Source organism: Lissotriton vulgaris, chromosome 2_1 (assembly GCF_964263255.1).
Source record: "Lissotriton vulgaris chromosome 2_1, aLisVul1.2, whole genome shotgun sequence".
Taxonomy (NCBI): Eukaryota; Metazoa; Chordata; class Amphibia; order Caudata; family Salamandridae; genus Lissotriton; species Lissotriton vulgaris.
The window spans coordinates 1,469,497,247-1,469,516,133 of record NC_141687.1 but is presented as its reverse complement, the minus strand read 5'-3'; positions in this window follow the sequence as shown (position 1 = coordinate 1,469,516,133).

Sequence of the window (18,887 nt, the reverse complement as noted above, 5' to 3'; positions counted from 1 at the left end):
GGCCTCAAATTATACTGAAAGCCATGCCATGAAATGATTCCCCAACGCGATCTCTGACCCTACACTCGCCCAATCGGGTGCAGATTTAATACTATTGGAAATTCACAACCTTTCATACTTGTCCATCGGGAGAGCTGAGCTAGGGGCAGGGTCTCGACTGAGAATGCCGTGTGACATGTTCCGTGAAATCTCATTCCCCAATATGAAATTGTAGGGAATGTACAATTATGTATTTTTCTAATGCATTACAATATTGAAGTAATGACTCTACACAGAAAAGTACAGGATCACAGACTTTATTGGCTGTATGTCTCCACAGCTTCCAGGAACTGACACCAGATTCCCTGGGATTCAAACAGTATCATTCTATCTCTATGACAATGACATCACAAGGAGCTCATGCAAGTAACATGGTCAAAGAGTTAACACATAGACTATTACAAATATGCCATAGCACATCGGGAAATAAGCACGTCCTCAGGCCAAAGTGGGGTGAAAGGCCACTTTATTAGACAGGTAAGCAAATAAATACATATTTATATCCAAATCAAGCCTCACTAATACATATTCCAATCTATCACAACGCCCCTAAACAATTTTCCCCAACAACGTACTCAACATTGTTCGACCTAATCCTCCTCCCCAACCCCTATCTACATCTCCTGCCTACCCCTTGCCTCCAACCTCACTACCTTGCTTCCCTCTGTACAAAGCTATTCCTAATGCCCCCAACCCTTCCTGCCTGTCTTGATCTCCTTCAACTCTGCCACCTGTCCAAGCGACAACCGCCAAAAAATTAAATAATTTCTGCATAAACTAGCTGAAAAGAATGATACTCATTTTAAGGGTGGGTTGGCGGGCCAAAAATATTGTCCCTACCTCACCGCACTCTGAAGCAAGGGCGCAACTGGAATTTTTGCGCTCCTGCTGCTCACGCTAACCGGTGCCAGCCAATCGGATTTGCCTTCTGCCCTGGGCCATACTAAATGCCCGAGGCTGCCCGGCGGTGGACAATCTGCGAATGCCAGCCCTAGGAGCCCTCATCGGGCAATAAGCACGTTCTCAGGCCAAAGTGGGGTAAAAGGCCGCTTTATTGGACAGGTAAGCAAATCAATACATATTTATTGTTAGACGGACCTGGAGGGTCGGCCGAGGACAAGGGGAGAGGTCTCCGGGGAGAGCCGTCTCCAGCGATCGTACAGACGAGTAACTCCCCCCCCACAGATGTACACCACACAAAGATAAGGTTTAACGTTCTTTATAAGCAATCTTTAGGTACGGTAGAATGGTACAAGGAGGTCAGGACTCAGGGGTCCCCTCGATTCTAGTCTCTTGGATGGGAAAGGGGGTAGCGGGACAGTCTTGTTACCAATCTGGTAGATGCGATGATATGATGGGTAGCTCACAATCCTCGAGCTCGGCGTTCTAGGAGGACGGGCCGCGGCAGCGCCGGCAGGTCCCGAGATGATCGTAGGTAGCGACGGTCCGCGGCAGCGCCAGCAGGTTCCGATGAAGGCGGTAGTTACAACGGTCCGCGGCAGCGCCAGCAGGTCCCGACGAGGTTGAAGGATGCAGAAGGTTGCGGCAGCGCCAGCAGGCAGGACGATAGTTCACAAGGCAGGGCTGCGGCAGCGCCAGCAGTCCGTCAAGGATGAGTTCTTCACGGTGTCGCTCGACTCCAGGATACAACTGCCTTCCTGCTCTGGAGCTGCCCCAGTTATAGGTCTGGCGCCCTTTGATGTCCGGACCCTCGCACTTGGAGGTCGGGAGGTCCGGGATGAGGGAGTCCAGACACCCAGCAGGGGGGTGGAGCCAGCGCCCGGGGGAGCTGGGGGCGATCGGCACCTGGCGGGGGAGAGCCATCGACACTTCTTTCTCCCATTGACCTGCCAAGTGGTCCGTTCACCTCCTGGGTGGATGGTGGTGCCGGGATGTCGGGGCCTGGCCAGGCCCAGGGTTAGGGTCGAGTTGAGGCCACGCGGCCTCGTGGCGCAGTGTCCAAGATGGCGGCCGGGCCGGGCGATGGAGCTGACAGTGGCTCGGCCCAATGATACAGAGATGTCCGGGGCAGGAGTCCCGTAGGGGACGGGGTGCGGGTTGCTTCTGTGGGTAACACCTGGAGGGCCGGTGCTCGGGCCCTGTCATGCGGGGAGGGAGCAAGCCCTACATGTGGCCTGTCCAACATTTATATACAAATCAGGCCTCACTAATACATATTCCAATCTATCACCCCCCACCCCTAAACAATTTTCCCCAACAACAACTTACCCAACATTGTTGGCCTAATCCTCCTCCCCAACCCCTATCTACATCTCCTGCCTAGCTCTTGCCTCCAACCTCATGCCATGGTCGGAGGCATCAGTTTGTACGATGAATTACCGGCTGTAGTCGGGGGCCTGGAGCACAGGGGCAGTGCACATGGCGGCCTTCAGCTTCTCGAAGGCCGCTTGACAGTCTGGAGTCCAGTTGACCTTCTTTGGGTGGTTTTTGGATGTGAGTCCTGTGAGGGTTCCCACAATGCTGCCATAGTCCTTCACAAACCGCCGGTAGTATCCGGTGAGCCCCAAGAAGGCTCGGACCTCGGTTTGCGTGACGGGAGGCTGCCAGGACTGGATGGCAGCGATCTTGAGTTGAAGAGGGGCCACCAGACCGCTTCCCACTTGGTGTCCGAGGTAGGTCACGGACCCTTGGCCAATTTGGCATTTGCTGGCCTTGATGGTGAGGCCGGCCTGTTGGAGGGCCTGCAGGACCTCTCGGAGGTGGCGGAGGTGGTCTGACCAGTGGCGGCTGTACACAGCGATATCGTCCAGGTAGGCGGCGCTGAACTCCTCGAGTTCCGCCTATACCTGGTTCACCAGTCGCTGAAAAGTAGCTGGAGCGTTCTTCATGCCGAATGGCATGACTTTGAAGTGGTAGTGGCCATCGGGGGTGGAAAAAGCGGATCGTTCTTGAGCCCGGGGGGTGAGGCCGATCTGCCAGTAGCCCGCTGTCAGGTCGAAGATGCTGAGGTAGCGGGCAGCCCCCATGCGGTCGATCAGTTCATCTGCTCGGGGGATAGGATGAGCGTCGGTTCTGGTGACAGCGTTCAGACCCCGATAGTCGACGCAGAATCAGAGCTCAGGAGTGGTGCCTGGGGCAGCAGCTTTGGGGACCAGCACGACCGGGCTGGCCCAGGGGCTGTCCGAGGGCTCGATGACCCCGAGCGTGAGCATTTTTGACACTTCTTCTTGGATGCAGGCACGTACCCGATCTGGTACGCGGTACGCCCGATGTCTGATAGGGGGACTGTCCCCAGTGTCCACGTCGTGCAAGCACCAGGGGGTGACCCCTGGGGTGAGGGAAAACAGGGTCGCAAATTGCAGCAGGAGGCCCCGGCAATCTTGGTGCTGTTCCGGGGTGAGGGCATCTGAGAGTCGGACCCCGTCCACTGAACCATCTTTCTCACGGGTCCTTAGGAGGTCAGGGAGGGGCTCGGAGTCTTCTTCCGCTCCACTGTCTGTAGCCATCATTAGGCTGAGCTCCGAGCGCACAAAGTGGGGTTTGAGTCTGTTGGCGTGGAGGACCCGGAGGGGGTTCCGGGGAGATTCCATATCGATGAGATAGGTGACGGGGCTCTTGCGCTCGACTATCTTGAAGGGCCCCGTCCACTTGTCCTGCAAGGCACACGGTTCGGTGGGGGACATCACCCATACTTGTTGGCCAGGTTCGAATTCGATGGAGGAGGCATTTTGATCGTACCATTTCTTCATGTCCTCCTGACTGGCCTCAAGATTCGCTTTTGCTATTTCTCTGAATCGTCTGGTCTGATTGCGTAGGGTCAGGAGGTACTTGAAGACGTCTGGAGGGGTCTTCAGGGGGGCCATCTCCCAACCTTCTTTGACTAGGCTGAGGGGCCCTCGAACAGGGTGTCCGTACAAGAGTTCGAAAGGGCTGAAGCCGAGGGACTTCTGGGGGACTTCTCGATAGGCGAAGAGGAGGCACAGGAGTAGCACATCCCACTGGCGACGGAGGGGCTCTTCCAACCCCCCGATCATCCCCCTGAGTGTGCGGTTGAACCGCTCGACTAGTCCGTTTCCTTGAGGGTGATAGGGGGTCGTGAATCGGTAGGTGACCCCGCACTGTTGCCAGAGGGATTTCATATATTTTGAAATAAAGTTTGTGCCTCTGTCGCTGACGACTTCTCGGGGGAAGCCCACTCGGGAGAAGATCCCCATTAAGGCCCGGCCGACCACCGGGGCTGTTACAGTTCGCAGGGGAACAGCCTCGGGGTTGCGGGTGGCATGGTCCACCAGTACCAGGATGAACCGATGTCCTTGTGCTGTTCGGGGGTCCAGGGGCCCCACAATGTCTATTCCCACCCTTTCGAACGGGGTGGTAACAACCGGGAAGGGTTGCAGGGGTGCTTTGAGTTTGCGGCCGCTCTTCCCGCTGGCCTGGCACGAGGGGCAGGACCGGCAGTGGTTGAGGACGTCATTTCTCATCTTTGGCCAGAAAAAGTGGGTCACCAGGCGACTGTAGGTTTTGTCCTGTCCCAAGTGTCCAGCCAGAGGGACATCGTGGGCCAAATTCAACAGGAAGTCTCTAAAACGGAGGGGCACCACCAACACTCGACTGGCCCCTAACTCCGCGATTCTCTGTTCACTATACAACAGGTCGTTGTCCCCATAGATCCAATGGGCTCCGGCGGTATCTCCCGCGCTCTGGGCGAGGGCTTGCTGTCGTAGTCCCTCGAGGGAGGGACAGGTGTTCTGCTCTTGACGGAACTGTTCCTGGGTGGGCCCCCCTTCTTGACGCCACTGAGCCAGGTCGGGAAGGTCCTGGAGCTGAGCGAGCCTTTCTGGGGTTTGCTCTGGGGGGTCGGTATGGTCGGTGTCCTCCACTGGAGCGATCGGGGGAGGAGGTGCTGGCCATTCTGGTTCTTCAGGTCGGGGGATGGCACGGGCGGCCATGGACCGGGTAGTTACGCACGCCCAGTCCGGGAGGCCCAACATCCCCAGGTGCTCTCTTCTTTCCACGGCGGCCCACGGGGAACTCTCGAGATCATTCCCCAGGAGACAGTCCACGGGGGCATCATCTCGGACCGTCACCTTCAACATGCCGGAGACTCCTCCCCATTCGAAGGAGACGCAGGCCATCCGACACAGACTCTCAGAATTGTCGGCTGAACGGACGGGGCAGAGAATGTTCGGCAAGCTCTGTTCTGGGGTCACCAGGTGACAGCGGACGGCCGTCACACTGGCCCCCGTGTCACGTAGGGCTTCAGCCCTGCGCCCATTAATGTTCACCCACTGACTGTATTTTCTGGTGTTGGCGGGTAGGGGAGCCCGCGGGATCATGTCTCTTCCCCCTAGGCACGCTAGAACCATGGCGGCCGGTTCCCACTCTTGTTGTTCTTGTTCGTATTCTTCCTGTTCTTCGGAGATTTGCTCTTCTCCCAGGGCGACGGCAGCTACCTGGCGGGTCCCCGGGGTCTGGTTCTTTGGGCAATTTGGATCATTGGCGTAGTGGCCGACTCGCTGGCATCGGTGACAAGTGACATTGGCTCGGAACCCCAGGCGCATCGGGGGGTTGCCCCGGCTGGCTGGGGGCGGGGTGCTGGTAGCGGGAGCGGCCGGGACGGTGTCTCTTCCCCGTCCCTGGCCTCCTCCTCCTCCTCGGGGACGGTGCTGACCTTGGTTGTTCCTGTTCTGTTTGTTCGGCCCACTCCGGCCTACTCGGGTGCTCTCCCATCGGTCAGCCTCGGCGGCGAGCTGCCGTGGATCAGTCAATTTACTGTCGAGGAGGTGCTGCCTGAGCTCGACGAAGCAGTTGTTGGAGAGGTGCTCCCACACAATGAGATTAAACAGTTGCTCGTAGGTCGTTACGTGGCTCCCCTTGATCCAACCCTCGAAGGCTCGGCTGAAATAATTCACATATTCCACCCACGTTGATTCAGGTGCAGTCTCGGAACCTCTGGCGGTACATTTCGGGTGTAAGCCCATATCGAGTGAGGAGGGCAGCCTTCATGTGGTCATAGGACGTCATTAGATGGTCTGGGAGCTGTAACAGGGCATCGCGGCCTTCATTGACGAACCTCCCCCATAGACCGGCTCCCCAGTCACTTTGATCGATCCGGTGGGAGGTCATGGCGATCTCGTAGGCCTTGAACCACTGTTGTATGTCGTCGTTTCGGAAATACTCTCGGACGACATCCTTGGGGATGTGGACCTTTGGTTCTGTCGCTCCTGGGGTGCGCGGTTGCTCGGGCACCCCCAGGTCTTTGTTTTGCTTCCGTAGGTCTAACTCTGCCAGTTTGCGCTCGTGTTCGTACGCTAGTCTCTTTTCTTCGAGTTCTCTTTGTCTCTGTTTTTCTTCCCACTCTTCTCGGAGCCGCAGATGTTCTAGGTTCAGTTTTTGTTCGGCTAGTTTTAGTTCACCGTCCATTTTAAGCTGTGCCATTTCTAACTCATGTAGTCTGCTTCTTTCACTCTCTTGGATCTCTTCCTGCGAGAGACCCGGTCTTCGCTCTTCGGGAGCAGTGGTGTTCCTCTCTGATGCTGCAATGTTTTGGTCCGGGGGTCTGACGGCCCCGGTTTCTGCCCAAGACTCAATGGCGTGCTTGAAATCGGTATAGAGACAAAATATCGACTCCAAAATATCGACTGGACATAATATCGAGTTTTTAATATAGACTGGACAAAATATCGACTGGACATAATATCGACTACAAAAATATCGTTTTTCAGGTAAGTTAAGTAATATCGACTGTATAAAATATAGATAGCAAAAATATCGATTTTTTAATAATATATAATATTTTATAGTGTATTTTTATGTAATAATATGTGTGAATAGTGTGTATTAATGTTATTAAATATTTTATTACATGAATTTTGTTTTGATAATAATTGCGTAGTGTAATTCTGTAGCGGGTTGTGGGTTTATAGGGGAATAGGGTGGGAAGTAATTTAATAATAATTAATTAATTAATATATGTTTGTTAATATTTTTAATTAATAATTAACTGATAATTAATTAATATTAATTAGTTAATTAATTAATATAATTTTGAATATATTTTGTATTAGTAAATAATTGTTAATTAATTAATTGTAATTAGTTAATTACATTAATTAGAGTACATTTTTTATATATATAATTTTGTGTTATTTTTAAGTAATTAATTTTGATAAAATAATATTAATTATTAAAATAATTACACCTAATGTTCTAATATATTTACTTTATAGTTATTGTTAATTAATAATTAATTGGTAATTAAATAATATTGATACATTTTGGGTAAAGGAGCATTTTTAGGGTTCAGGGTCAGTTTTCAGGTCATGGGTAAAGGGGTATTTTTAGGGTTCAGGGTCAGTTTTCAGTTCATGGGTAAAGGGGTATTTTTAGGGTTCAGGGTCAGTTTTCAGGTCATGGGTAAAGGGGTATTTTTAGGGTTCAGGGTCAGTTTTCAGGTCATGGGTAAAGGGGTATTTTTAGGGTTCAGGGTCAGTTTTCAGGTCATGGGTAAAGGGGTATTTTTAGGGTTCAGGGTCAGTTTTCAGGTCATGGGTAAAGGGGTATTTTTAGGGTTCAGGGTCAGTTTTCAGTTCATGGGTAAAGGGGTATTTTTAGGGTTCAGGGTCAGTTTTCAGGTCATGGGTAAAGGGGTATTTTTAGGGTTCAGGGTCAGTTTTCAGTTCATGGGTAAAGGGGTATTTTTAGGGTTCAGGGTCAGTTTTCAGGTCATGGGTAAAGGGGTATTTTTAGGGTTCAGGGTCAGTTTTCAGGTCATGGGTAAAGGGGTATTTTTAGGGTTCAGGGTCAGTTTTCAGGTCATGGGTAAAGGGGTATTTTTAGGGTTCAGGGTCAGTTTTGGGTTTTTGGGTAAAGGGGTATTTTTAGGGTTCAGGGTCAGTTTTGGGTTTTTGGGTAAAGGGGTATTTTTAGGGTTCAGGGTCAACAAATAAGATTTTAAAAAATTATTTTTATTATTTTCATTTATTATTTTATTATTATAATTTAATTTAAGTCGTTTTAAGTATATTTTAGTAATTAAAATTTAATATTAATTTAATTTAACACTGTTTTTAATAAAGTCGATATTTTTTACATCTATATTTTTGTTAACGATATTTTGTACTCGATATTTTTGTACTTACCTGTTTGTAGATACAAACTCGATATTTTGACTGTCGATATTTTGTCCACGATATTTTGGCAAGTCGATATTTTGGCAGTCGATATTATTTCAGTGATCCCTTGAAATCGTCTTTAGTGCTCAGACCGGTGGTAGCAATGCCTAGTTCGATGCAAAATTGTTTCAACTCACGATGGTTGTACTCTTCCAATTTGTCCATCTGGAATTTTTCTGCGCTCTCTCTGGTTGTCATTGTGGTTTAGTCGTGGGGTGAGTCACTCTCTGTACGTACGCGTTGATTCGGATCGCGCCGCTGGCCACCAATGTTAGACGGACCTGGAGGGTCGGCCGAGGACAAGGGGAGAGGTCTCCGGGGAGAGCCATCTCCAGCGATCGTTCAGACGAGTAACTTCCCCCCCACAGATGTACACCACACAAAGATAAGGTTTAACGTTCTTTATAAGCAATCTTTAGGTACGGTAGAATGGTACAAGGAGGTCAGGACTCAGGGGTCCCCTCGATTCTAGTCTCTTGGATGGGAAAGGGGGTAGCGGGACAGTCTTGTTACCAATCTGGTAGATGCGATGATATGATGGGTAGCTCACAATCCTCGAGCTCGGCGTTCTAGGAGGACGGGCCGCGGCAGCGCCGGCAGGTCCTGAGATGATCGTAGGTAGCGACGGTCCGCGGCAGCGCCAGCAGGTTCCGATGAAGGTGGTAGTTACAACGGTCCGCGGCAGCGCCAGCAGGTCCCGACGAGGTTGAAGGATGCAGAAGGTTGCGGCAGCGCCAGCAGGCAGGACAATAGTTCACAAGGCAGGGCTGCGGCAGCGCCAGCAGTCCGTCAAGGATGAGTTCTTCACGGTGTCTCTCGACTCCAGGATACAACTGCCTTCCTGCTCTGGAGCTGCCCCAGTTATAGGTCGGGCGCCCTTTGATGTCCGGACCCTCGCACTTGGAGGTCGGGAGGTCCGGGATGAGGGAGTCCAGACACCCAGCAGGGGGGTGGAGCCAGCGCCCGGGGGAGCTGGGGGCGATCGGCACCTGGCGGGGGAGAGCCATCGACACTTCTTTCTCCCATTGACCTGCCAAGTGGTCCGTTCACCTCCTGGGTGGATGGTGGTGCCGGGATGTCGGGGCCTGGCCAGGCCCAGGGTTAGGGTCGAGTTGAGGCCACGCGGCCTCGTGGCGCAGTGTCCAAGATGGCGGCCGGGCCGGGCCGGGCGATGGAGCTGACAGTGGCTCGGCCCAATGATACAGAGATATCCGGGGGCAGGAGTCCCGTAGGGGATGGGGTGCGGGTTGCTTCTGTGGGTAACACCTGGAGGGCCGGTGCTCGGGCCCTGTCATGCGGGGAGGGAGCAAGCCCTTCATGTGGCCTGTCCAACATTTATATACAAATCAGGCCTCACTAATAAATATTCCAATCTATCACCCCCCACCCCTAAACAATTTTCCCCAACAACAACTTACCCAACATTGTTGGCCTAATCCTCCTCCCCAACCCCTATCTACATCTCCTGCCTAGCTCTTGCCTCCAACCTCACTCCCTTGCTTCTCTTTGTCCGAAGCTATTCCTAATACCCCCAACCCTTCCTGTCTGTCTTGATCTCCTCAAACTCTGCCACCAGGAAAAACCCTGACCTAGGAGTTTTTCTTGCCCCCCATTGATTAGGAAATAGCATTATTTGTCTGGACGCTTGTCATCTGCTACATAAAATACCACCACTGTCGCCAAACAGGTGAAAACTTTATTCATTCATTAATCAAATGCTATATATGCACACACACACACACTGCCGCCAAACAGGTGATAACTATATATACGAAGATCCTCCCACATCTCCTAACGAAAAATGGAATAAGCCGGCAATGGACTTACGTAAATTAAAATCAGTATGTTAAATAATCAATAACAAGCATTAGAAATGCAATCGGGCTTGGATTTATTTGAGTTTGATCTAATGGCATTGTGTATGTGGTGTGTAGTGGAATTATGTGGGTTGGATTGTAATTTTAGCAATGGTGGCATGCTGTGCTTCAGATGAATATGTTTAAAAGTAAAGTGTACCATACTGCGATTGCTAAAATAGTTAATTGTGGATGCGTTAACAATTGATTCGTGCACTGATGGTTGGTGGTGTGTGCTTGGTGGAAGAGTGCACTGGTGGCTGGAGGTGTGTGTGCCAGGTGGAAGGGTGCACTGACGGCTGGTGGGTGTGTGCTTTGGTAAAAGCGTGCACAGATGGCTGATGGTGTGTGTGTTTGTGAAAGCGTGCACTGACGGTTGCTGGTGAGTGCGCCTTGTAAAAGCATGCACTGATGGCTGGCTGGTGTTGTACGCCTGATGGTGTTTGTGCTTGGTGAAAGAGTGCATTGATGGCTGGTGGTGTTTGGCCCTGGTGAAAGCATGCACTGACGGCTGGTGTTGTGTTGTTGTGTGTGTGGTTGTGTGTGTGGTTGTGTTTGTAGTGGTGAGTGTGTGGTGGTGAGTCTGTGGGGGTGAGTCTGTGGGGGTGAGTGTGTGGTAGTGAGTGTGTGGTGATGAGTGTGTGGTAGTGAGTGTGTTGTGGTGAATGGTGATGAGTGTGTGGTGGTGAGAGAGTGGTGTGTGTGTGTGGTGTGTGTGTGGTATGTGTGTGTCATGTATGTGTGTGTGGTGTGTATATGGTGTGTGTGTGGTATGTGTGTGTGGTGTTATGTATGTGTGTGGTGGACTTAGTTTGAGTGTTTGTTTCCTGCACACTCACACGCTGCCCCTACACATTCACACAGTGCACACTCACACTGTTCACCCTGCATAGTCACACACTGTTCATCCTGCACACTTATCATGCACACTCACACAATGTGCACCCTGCACACTTACACACTGTTCACCCTGCACACTCACACACTGCACTCACTGTCACTCTGCACTCACTGTCACTCTGCACTCACTCTTCACTCACTGTCACTCTGCACTCACTCTTTACTCACTGTCACTCTGCAGTCACTCTGAACTCAGTGTCTCTGCAGTCACTCTGCACTCACTCTCACTCTGCAGTCACTCTGTACTCACTGTCTCTGCACTCACTCTTCACTCACTGTCTATGCACTCACTGTCTCTGCATTCACTCTTCACTCACTGTCTCTGCACTCACACTTCACTCACTGTCTCTGCACTCACTCTTCACTCACTGTCTCTGCACTCACTCTTCACTCACTGTCTCTGCACTCACTCTGTACTCACTGTCTCTGCACTCACTGTCTCTGTGTTGGACAGGCCACATGAAAGGGCCGCTCCCCCCCTGCACGACCGGGCCCGAGCCCGGCTCCTCAAGTATTACACGCCACCACTCCACGTTTTCCGTCCCCTCTGGGACCCCTGCCTCTGAACATCTCAACCTCGTGGGCCCGATCCCCTACCGGCCCTCGCGCCCGACCTGGGCGCCATCTTGGACACTGCACCACGAGGCCGCGTGGCCTCCGATCGACCCTAACCCTGGGCCTGGCCAGGCCCCGACATCCCGGCACCACCATCCACCCAGGAGGTGAGCGGACTACTTGGCAGGTCAATGGAAGAAAGAGGTGTCGATGGCTCTCCCCCGCCAGGTGCCGATCGCCCCCAGCCTCCCCGGGCGCTGGCTCCACCCCCCTGCTGGGTGTCTGGACTCCCTCATCCCGGACCTCCCGACCTCCAAGTGCGAGGGTCCGGACATCAAAGGGCGCCAGACCTATAACTGGGGTAGCTCCAGAGCAGGAAGGCAGTGGTATCCTGGAGTCGAGAGACGCAGAGAAGAACTCATCCTTGATGGACTACTGGCGCTGCCGTAGCTCTGCCTTGCGAACTATCGTCCTGCCTGCTGGCGCTGCCGCAACCTTCCTAAACCTTCATCGTCGTCGGGACCTGCTGGCGTGGCCGCGGACCGTTTGTAACTACCATCTTCATCGGGACCTGCTCGCTCCGCCGCGGACCGTCGCTTCCTTCAACCATCTCGGGACCTGCTGGCTCCGCCGCGGCCCGATCATCTAGAACGCCGAGCTCGAGGATTGAGAGCTATTTCATCTATTCAATTGGTAACAAGACTGTCCCGCTACCCTTTTCCCAATCCAGAGACCAGAACCGAGGGGACCCCTGAGTCCAGACCTCCTTGTATCATTTTACCGTACTTGAAGAATTGCTTATAAAGTATCGTTGAACCTTATCCTTGTGTGGTGTCCGTCTGTGGGGGGGAAGTTACTTGTCTGTACGATCGCTGGAGACGGCTCTCCCCGGAGACCTCTCCCCTTATCCTCGGCCGACCCTCCCGGTCCGTCTAACATTGGTGGCCAGCGGCGCGATCCGAATCACCGCATAATCGTACAGAGAGTAGCTCACCCCACGACGTAATCACGATGACAACCAAAGAAAGCGGATCCACCGAGAAATTTCAGATGGAGAAATTGGAAGAATATAGCCATCGTGAATTAAAACAATTCTGCATCGAACTAGGTATCGCTACCACCGGTCTAAGTACCAAAGACGATTTCAAGCATGCCCTGGAGTCCTGGGCAGAAACCGGGGCCGTCAGACCCCCGGACCAAAATGTCGCAGCAGTAGAAAAAGACACCACGGCTCCCGAGGAGCGAAGAACGGGTCTCTCGCAAGACGAGATCCAGGAACGAGAAAGAACACGACTACATGAACTAGAAATGGCCCGGCTCAAAATGGATGGTGAACTCAAGTTGGCCGAACAGAAACTGAGCTTAGAACATCTGCGGCTCCGAGAAGAAAGAGAGGAAAAACAGAGACAAAGGGAGCTCGAGGAAAAAAGACTGGCATATGAACACGAGCGCAAATTAGCTGAGATAGACTTACGCAAGCAGAACAAAGAATTAGGGGTGCCCGAGCAACCCCGCACCCCAGGGGCAACAGATAAGAAGGTACACATCCCCAAGGATGTCGTTCGAGAATACTTCCGAGAGGACGACATCCAGCAATGGTTCAAGGCCTACGAAATCGCTATGACCGCCCACCGGATCGATCGAAGCGACTGGGGAGCCGGTCTATGGGGGAGATTCCTCAATGAGGGCCGCGATGCCCTGCTACAGCTCCCGAACCATCTGATGACCTCCTACGACCACATGAAAGCTGCCCTCCTCACCCGCTATGGGCTCACACCCGAAATGTACCGTCAGAGGTTCCGAGACTGCACCCGCATCCCGGGTACAACTTGGGTGGACTACGTGAACTATTTCAGCCGAGCCTTCGAGGGTTGGATCAAAGGGAGCAATGTCACAACTTACGAACAACTCTTCAATCTCATGGTGTGGGAGCATCTATCAAACAATTGCTTCATCGAGCTCCGGCAGCACCTCCTCGACAGCAAATTGACTGATCCACGGCAGCTCGCAGCCGAGGCTGACCGGTGGGAAATCACCAGAGTGGGCCGAAATGGGTCCTATGAACAGAACCGAAACCACCACGGTCAGCACCGTCCCCGAGGAGGAGGAGGGGGCCAAGGACGAGGAAGAGACAACGCTCCGGCCGCCCCCACTACCAGCACCACCCCCCCGGCCAACCGGGGCAGCACCCCGGCAGGACCGGGATATAGAGCCAATGTCACGTGTCACCGATGCCAGCGAGTCGGCCACTACGCAAACGACCCAAATTGCCCACAGAACCAGAGCCCGAGACCCCGCCAGGTGGCTGCTGCTGCCCTGGGGGAAGAACAGATCTCCGAGGAGCAGGAAGAATATGAGCAAGAACACCAAGAATGGGAGCCAGCCGCCATGGCTCTAGCATGCCTAGGGGGGAAAGACATGGTCCCGCGGGTCCCCCTACCCGCTAACACCCGGAAGTACAGCCAATGGGTGAGCATCAATGGACGCCGGGCCGAAGCCCTACGTGACACCGGGGCCAGTGTAACAGCCGTCCGCTGTCACCTGGTGACCCCAGAACAGATCCTACCAAACATTCTCTGCCCTGTCCGTTCAGCCGATAATTCGGAGAGTCTGTGTCGGATGGCCTGCGTCCCCTTCGAATGGGGAGGAGTCTCCGGCATGTTGAAGGTGACGGTCCGAGATGACGCTCCCGTAGACTGCCTCCTGGGGAATGACCTTGAAAGCTCCCCGTGGGCCGCCGTCGAACGAAGGGAACACCTGGGGATGTTGGGCATCCCGGACTGGGCGTGCGTCACCACCCGGTCCATGGCCGCCCGTGCCAACCCCCAACCAGAAGAACCTGAATGGCCGGCCCCTCCTCCCCCGGTCGCTCCAGTAGAAGACACCGACCGTGCCGTCCCCCCAGAACAAGCTCCCGAGGGACTCGCTCAAACTCCGGACCTTTCCGGCCTGGATCAGTGGCATCAAGAAGGGGGGCCCACCCAAGAGCAGTTTCGCCAAGAACAGAAGACCTGTCCCTCCCTCGAGGGACTCCGCCAACAAGCCCTCGCTCAGAGCGCAGGAGATACTTCCGGAACACATTGGGTCTATTGGGACAATGATCTGCTATACAGTGAACAAAGAATCGCGGAGTTAGGGGCCAGTCGAGTGCTAGTAGTGCCCCTCCGTTTTAGAGACTTCTTGCTGAACCTGGCCCACGATGTCCCCCTGGCTGGCCACCTGGGTCAGGATAAAACCTACAGTCGCCTGGTGACCCACTTCTTCTGGCCGAAAATGAGGAACGACATACTCCAGCATTGCCGATCTTGCCCCACGCGCCAAGCCAGTGGGAAGAGCGGCCGCAAACTGAAAGCCCCCCTGCAACCATTTCCAGTGGTCACCACCCCGTTCGAGAGGGTGGGGATAGACATTGTGGGGCCCCTCGACCCCCGTACAGCACAAGGACATCGGTTCATCCTGGTACTGGTGGACCACGCCACCCGCTACCCTGAGGCTGTTCCCCTGCGAACTGTGACAGCCCCGGTAGTCGGCCGGGCCCTGATGGGGATCTTCTCCCGTGTGGGCTTCCCCCGGGAAGTCGTCAGTGACCGGGGCACAAACTTTATTTCAAAATACATGAAGTCCCTCTGGCAACAGTGTGGGGTCACCTACCGATTCACGACCCCCTATCACCCTCAAGGAAACGGACTCGTTGAGCGGTTCAACCGCACGCTCAAAGGGATGATTGGGGGGTTGGAAGAGCCCCTCCGTCGCCAGTGGGATGTGCTACTACCGTGCCTTCTCTTCGCCTACCGAGAAGTCCCCCAGAAATCCCTCGGCTTCAGCCCGTTTGAACTCTTGTATGGACACCCGGTGCGAGGGCCGCTCAGCCTAGTCAAGGAAGGCTAGGAAATGCCCTCTCTAAAGAACCCCCCAGATGTCTTCAAATACCTCCTAACCCTCCGCAACCAGACTCGACGATTCAGGGAGATGGCAAAAGCAAACTTGGAGGCCAGTCAAGAGGACATGAAAAGGTGGTATGACCAAAATGCCTCCTCCATCGAATTTGAACCCGGCCAACAAGTATGGGTAATGTCCCCCACCGAACCATGCGCCCTGCAAGATAAATGGACGGGGCCCTTCAAGGTGATCGAGCGCAAGGGCCCTGTCACCTATCTCATCGACATGGAATCTTCACGGAACCCCCTCAAGGTTCTCCATGCCAATAGACTGAAGCCCCACTTCGTGCGTTCAGAACTCAGCCTCCTGATGGCCACAGACAATGGAGCCGAGGAGGACTCCGAACCCCTCCCTGACCTCCTACGGGCTCAGGAGAAAGACGGCTCCGTGGACGGGGTCCGACTCTCGGAGGCCCAAACCCTGGAACAACGCCAAGAATGTCAAGGCCTCCTGCTGCAGTTCGCCAGCCTGTTCTCCCTCACCCCAGGGGTCACCTCCTGGTGCGTACACGACGTGGACACGGGGGACAGCCCCCCTATCCGCCACCGGGCCTACCGCGTACCAGATCGGGTACGGGCCTGCATCCAAGAGGAGGTGGCCAAAATGCTCACGCTCGGGGTCATTGAGCCCTCAGACAGCCCCTGGGCCAGCCCGGTAGTACTGGTCCCCAAAGCGGCTGCCCCCGGCACCACACCAGAACTCCGGTTCTGCGTCGACTACCGGGGCTTGAATGCGGTCACCAGAACAGACGCGCATCCCATCCCCCGGGCAGATGAACTAATCGACCGCATGGGAGCTGCCCACTACCTCAGTATCTTCGACCTGACGGCGGGCTACTGGCAGATCGGCCTCACACCCCGGGCCCGAGAACGATCTGCGTTTTCCACTCCTGATGGCCATTATCATTTCAAGGTCATGCCCTTCGGCATGAAGAATGCCCCAGCAACGTTTCAGCGGCTAGTTAATCAGGTCCTGGCAGGACTTGAAGGATTCAGTGCCGCCTACCTAGACGACATCGCTGTATACAGCCACCACTGGTCCAACCACCTCCACCACCTCCGAGAGGTGCTACAAGCCCTTCAGCGAGCCGGCCTCACGATCAAGGCCAGCAAATGCCAAATTGGTCAGGGGTCCGTGACCTACCTCGGACACCAGGTGGGAAGCGGTCTGGTGGCCCCTCTGCAGCTCAAGATCGCCGCCATCCAGTCTTGGCAGCCCCCCATCACCCAGACCGAGGTACGCGCCTTTTTGGGACTCACAGGCTATTACCGGCGGTTCGTGAAAAACTATGGTAGCATAGTGGGGCCCCTCACGGAACTCACATCCAAAAACCAACCAAAGAAGGTCAACTGGACCCAAGATTGTCAAACAGCCTTCGAGCAACTGAAGGCCGCCATGTGCTCCGCCCCTGTGCTCCAGGCCCCCGACTACAGCCGGGAATTCGTCGTCCAGACTGATGCCTCCGACCATGGCATTGGGGCGGTCCTGTCTCAAGTGAATCCCGAAGGCCTTGACCAGCCAGTAGCTTTCATCAGCCGGCGACTCCTGGCCCGAGAACAACGCTGGAGCACCATCGAGAGGGAGGCCTTCGCCGTGGTATGGGCCCTCAAAAAGCTCCGGCCCTATCTTTTCGGCACACACTTCCGGGTACAGACCGATCATCGACCCCTGCAGTGGCTGATGCAGATGCGGGGGGAAAACCCGAAACTACTACGTTGGTCTATCTCCCTACAGGGGATGGACTTCACTGTGGAACATCGACCTGGGCAAGACCACGCCAACGCGGATGGCCTGTCACGCTTTTTCCGCCTCGACGAAGAGAGTCCCCAAGAGGATGGGTGACTCTCCCCGCCTTCAGCTGGGGGGGACGCATGTTGGACAGGCCACATGAAAGGGCCGCTCCCCCCCTGCACGACCGGGCCCGAGCCCGGCTCCTCAAGTATTACACGCCACCACTCCACGTTTTCCGTCCCCTCTGGGACCCCTGCCTCTGAACATCTCAACCTCGTGGGCCCGATCCCCTACCGGCCCTCGCGCCCGACCTGGGCGCCATCTTGGACACTGCACCACGAGGCCGCGTAGCCTCCGATCGACCCTAACCCTGGGCCTGGCCAGGCCCCGACATCCCGGCACCACCATCCACCCAGGAGGTGAGCGGACTACTTGGCAGGTCAATGGAAGAAAGAGGTGTCGATGGCTCTCCCCCGCCAGGTGCCGATCGCCCCCAGCCTCCCCGGGCGCTGGCTCCACCCCCCTGCTGGGTGTCTGGACTCCCTCATCCCGGACCTCCCGACCTCCAAGTGCGAGGGTCTGGACATCAAAGGGCGCCAGACCTATAACTGGGGTAGCTCCAGAGCAGGAAGGCAGTGGTATCCTGGAGTCGAGAGACGCAGAGAAGAACTCATCCTTGACGGACTACTGGCGCTGCCGTAGCTCTGCCTTGCGAACTATCGTCCTGCCTGCTGGCGCTGCCGCAACCTTCCTAAACCTTCATCGTCATCGGGACCTGCTGGCGTGGCCGCGGACCGTTTGTAACTACCATCTTCATCGGGACCTGCTGGCTCCGCCGCGGACCGTCGCTTCCTTCAACCATCTCGGGACCTGCTGGCTCCGCCGCGGCCCGATCATCTAGAACGCCGAGCTCGAGGATTGAGAGCTATTTCATCTATTCAATTGGTAACAAGACTGTCCCGCTACCCTTTTCCCAATCCAGAGACCAGAACCGAGGGGACCCCTGAGTCCAGACCTCCTTGTATCATTTTACCGTACTTGAAGAATTGCTTATAAAGTATCGTTGAACCTTATCCTTGTGTGGTGTCCGTCTGTGGGGGGGAAGTTACTTGTCTGTACGATCGCTGGAGACGGCTCTCCCCGGAGACCTCTCCCCTTATCCTCGGCCGACCCTCCCGGTCCGTCTAACACTCTGCAATCACTGTCTCTGCACTCACTGTCACTCTGCACTCACTGTCACTGGACTCACTGTCACTCTGCACTCACTGTCACTCTGCACTCACTCTGCACTCACTGTCACTCTGCACTCACTCTACACTCACTGTCACTCTGCACTCACTGTCACTCTGCACTCACTCTGCACTCACTCTGCACTCTCTGCACTCACTGTCACTCTGCACTCACTGTCACTCTGCACTCACTGTCACGTTGCACTCACTCTGCACTCACTGTCTCTCTGCACTCACTGTGCACTCACTGTCACTCTGCACTCACTGTCAATCTGCACTCACTGTCACTCTGCACTCACTGTCACTCTGCACTCACTGTCACTCTGCACTCACTCTGCACTCTGCACTCAGTATGCACTCAGTCTGCACTCTCTGCCCTCACTGTCACTCTGCACTCACTGTCACTCTGCACCCACTGTCACTCTGCACTCACTGTCACTCTGCACTCACTGTCACTCACTGTCACTCTGCCCCCACTGTCACTCTGCTGTCACTCTGCACTC